Genomic DNA, 4,305 nt, shown 5'->3' on the forward strand with positions numbered 1-4,305 from the left:
GTTATTCTTTGTGTCCTTTACCCACTTGACTTTAAGTTTTCTTATCTTCAGTCTAGGTAAAATCATCAGTGTGGAAGAGTATTATCATTTGAATAAGTGAAAAAGCTAGTTGTATTTTGTGTAACATATTATAGGAACTCTCTTGTTTTGGGGGGCCAATGTCATCTGTGAAGAAATATCTCCCAAGGTGTTACAACAGCAGCAAAGAGGACTACATCTTTGAATTTTATAGAATGAAGATTCGATTCCTGCCTTTAGACTTGCTAATTTTATGATCTTGGGTAAGTTACCTCTAGAAACTTTTCTATATCTGTAAAATGGGGATAATGATAATACCTACCATACAAGGTTGTAAAATTTTCATGAGTTAATATTTGTAAGGCTTTTTAAGCAGAACCTGACAGGGCTCACATTTATTGAGAACTTACTACTGTGATTGTTATTTGCCGTTTATATCTTTGTGTTTCCCTGTTATAAGTTCTGGAGCTTCCCTCATAAACAGTTCGTATGTTGTCAATTAAGCAGAACCTGACAGGGCTCACATTTATTGAGAACTTACTACTGTGATTGTTATTTGCCATTTATATCTTTGTGTTTCCCTGTTATAAGTTCTGGAGCTTCCCTCATAAACAGTTCGTATGTTGTCAGTTTTGAGTTTTCACCCTTGGATATGCTAGCCGATTTCTCTGCAATGCTTTTTCTGTTGGCAGGACTTGTTATCACCTGGCTCAAATTGACTTATACAAAACAAACAAAAAGACTGACATTACATAAAGCTAGATCCAGAGGTTCAAATGATGTTAGAGGATGCAGGACTTTCTTTCCATCAGGTAACTCTGTTTTCCACTGCATCGGCTTCATGTATGGGCAGGGTTTTCCAACTCTATAGGCCTAGTAGCCCCTGGCTTACCCTTTCATTTATTCTTCAAGTTCAGCAGAAGTCTGTTTTGTCTTCCCAAGTAACCAAACAAAAATCCCTGAACTGAGCCTGTTTGCCTTCTTGGAATATGTGTTTATCCCTGAGTCAGACACTGGCCACACGAGGCATGCTTGGATTGGCCAGGTCTGGGGCACCTGCCTGCTCCTGGGTATGGGGTATGGTCCTGGTGTCAAACAATGTTCAGAACGGGTGACAGGTTGTTCCTTAAAGGAAAATTAGAATGCTGTTGCCAGAAGAAGGGAGAAAGGGTATTGGGAAGGTAAAAATGATGGATTCCCACTACATTCCCCCTGCTTTTTCCTTTTGCTATTGGCCTTTGAAATTTATGAACAAGATGAACCATCTTACAAGAATATTTCTTTAAGCCATTGGACAAAATGGATTTACACAGTAGCTTAGAGAAATGTAAAGTAGTGGAGAAAACAATGGTTTGGAATTTTTCTAATTGTTCATCTGCCTCAAGTAAGTTGTGTGGCCATTGACAAACATGCATCTTTAAAGTGAGGAGGCTGGGATCCATCTTCAAGTATGCTTCCAGCTCTAATGTTCTATGATGTTCGTGAAATAATGCTCATCACTAGCAATCACTGGTAACTTTTGGGTTTTTTTCATCTGAAAGTGGAGAATGCGCCTGCTTTGACAAGCTTTGGAATATCATATCTATGACCAGTCACTTTTAAAAAACAGAAAGGGAGCACTTATACAAGATGTCAGCTTTTCTCTAGATTTTCCTAGAGTAAGACCCCCAAATCCTTAATAGAAAATGTTGTTAGGAGTAAGGAGGGTTTTTATCTTTTACCCCATTCTTCTCTCTCCTCCCCCTTTGCCTCCATGTAGGAAGAACAGGAGAGAGGAGCTAGTATTCACTGGAATGGAGGTAACTCTCAGGGTGATCTTGGAAGTTATATACTGAAGACAGCAAAACCACTTACCCTGGTTTCCTGGATGACTGTATGGAGCAGGACCTCCTCCCACCCATCCTTTGTGCCCACCCATCCCAACTGATTTGGAACAACCATGGACTGTTATGTGAGCAAGAAATAATCTTCTGTTGTGTGGACCCACTATGTATTTGGTTTAATTTCTCACTGCAGCCTAATACAGCCTAATGCAAAGTATTAAGAATTTTGGAAGAGGATAAGGCTGGTTAGAAATAATAAACCACAGCTGTACATATTGGCCCGCACTGTGCTGGTTTTATTTTTATCAAATTTGCTGCCAATTGATTTTAGATAAAATCCAGATTTCCAAAAGCTCTTAAAAAATTAGAAGCATGTGGCAATTCTTTGACAAGATTAGAAGAACTGGCAATATTGAAATTTCATTCCCCCATGAGGGCAACTTTCTGAAGCTCAGTAGCAGTTCTGGGGATGGGACTCATACTCTCAAGGTGCCTTCAGTTCCTACCATGGCCTCTAATTCTCCCTGATGAGGCTGGCTTCACTCTTATTTTTCCTGACCTCTGTAGGGATTTGAACTTAGACATTTCTAATCTAAAGGGTGAGTCACCGAGTGCTCAGGGCTGCCACTGAAACAGTAGCTACCATGAATATAAAAGCTCACAAACCTCTGACTGCAGTACTGTAAAAGTTGTGTACACAAAACATGGTGTTAAAAAAAAGTCTTACATTGAAGAATCTGGCATGAGTACTTTTCTAGAACTTTCTATGTCCTAAAATGGGAAATGTATGTGATTGTTTAAAAGTTCATGGTATCAACCAAACTAAAGCTGAGCAATTTGCTTCATGGACAGGGAGGATGAAAGTGCGGGGTGTGTGGTGGGCCTTTACTGAGAGGGAATTTCCATCAGCATGATTTCATGGGAAGGACAAGCACCAAGCAGCCTGCATTAGCTTCTGTATTTTTTCCAGTGCAAAGGAAAATAATTCTCTGTCCTGCTGATCCTGGCACACTGAGCTTCAGTTCTTCTTAATTTAAATCCTTTCAAATATTTAGAGAAGATACCGTGTAAAACCCTCAGTCATTTGCCATTGAGGACATGAGGATGACAGGGTGAACTAGGAGGGGAAGTCTCCCTTGGGGGTGGTGCTGCAAGGAAGGCACCACCTTCCTACCCACCTACCTGCAAGAAGCACTTACTTTTTCTCAAACTGGGGAACCATGTAAATGGTGGTGTGGTGAGGAGGTTATTCAGAAGCAGAAAATAACCCTGTGTGTTCTATCATTTTTTAGATATGGTCTTCTGGTTGGAAAGCCTTTCTGATGCCAGAAGGCACTCAGAATCTCATCTGTCCCCGACTCTCTTGTCCCCTCACGTGCACCACTGGTCAGCACCACCCTGAGGTTTGGTCTTTCTGCCTTGGCTGTGGGACTGTTCCTGGTGCTGTACCACCGGCTCCCCCTCTAAGCCTGCAGTGCTGGTGTTCACACTGCAGGTTGTGCTTGTGTGTGTTTCTCACTTATTACATCTCTTAAATTCAATTAGTGCCCTCATGCTGTGGGAGACCAGCCCACTCTCTGAGAGCAAGAAAAAGATAACTTCAGAGCTTGTCTATGGCCCTGTCTCAGTGTTTTCATGGAGCCCTTCTCTCCCCACAATTTAAATTCAGTTCACGGCAAGGGTCACAAATCAGCGTTTGTTGGAATGCATTATGAAGAAATAAACATTTATCAAATTGTTTTTTGAGAAGGTGAATAATTTAGCAAGAAAAAAAAATTACCACTACCATTACAACAAAATTGTGCTGCTGACTGACAATTTATTTCATTCCTCTGAGATGCAAGGAACTGAAGCATGCTGAGTGAATATTGATCAGCTGGATGCAGATAAATGGAATTCCTTATAAGTCATGGCTTACTAACTTGTTGCCAATTAAGAACCAAAAAACAGTTAAAATGCCCCCCTTGGTATGAGTAAGGACCCTGGTGTTCGCTGCTGACCAGGATTGCTGGCTTATTATTGCCAAGTTATTGTTTAATCATGAATTATTGTAGGAGTACTTGAGAGAGGTCTTACTTTTTGGTCTGTGTAATGTTCTATTCCTTCTTGAGGAATGTTCTTCTGAATATCTATTATTATATTTTCTTATATTTTTTAGGCACTTGAACAGCATTAAGCACCATACCATATCTTTTATATAACTGATCTAATTTAATTCTCCTAACAGTCCTTCATGATAAGTCCTATTATTTTAATTTCACCCATGGGAAAACCAATGCTCAGAGAGGTGAATGCACTTCCCCTGGGGCCACACAGTTTGTGAGTGGCAAAGAAAAGGGTTGTGTATGGTTCGGTCTAATTCCAAAGCCTTTGCTCATAAATACAATCCCATTCCATATTATTCCAGACATAAACCCCTTATGATTAACTCTGAACCATCCTCCAGGAAAGTTCATGATTTGGG

The 4,305-nt window shown here is 40.4% G+C and overlaps 1 long non-coding RNA gene across 1 annotated transcript; it reads left to right on the forward strand.

Moving 5' to 3' along the window:
* Nucleotides 1-233: 233 nt before the first annotated feature.
* On the forward strand, nt 234-2,017 carry LOC103608059. Its single transcript, XR_552013.1, has 3 exons — nt 234-281; nt 711-830; nt 1,778-2,017. It is a non-coding gene; the product is annotated as an uncharacterized LOC103608059 (long non-coding RNA).
* The last annotated feature ends 2,288 nt before the right edge of the window (nt 2,018-4,305 follow it).

Source organism: Galeopterus variegatus, unplaced genomic scaffold, assembly GCF_000696425.1.
Source record: "Galeopterus variegatus unplaced genomic scaffold, G_variegatus-3.0.2 Scaffold7976, whole genome shotgun sequence".
NCBI lineage: Eukaryota > Metazoa > Chordata > Mammalia > Dermoptera > Cynocephalidae > Galeopterus > Galeopterus variegatus.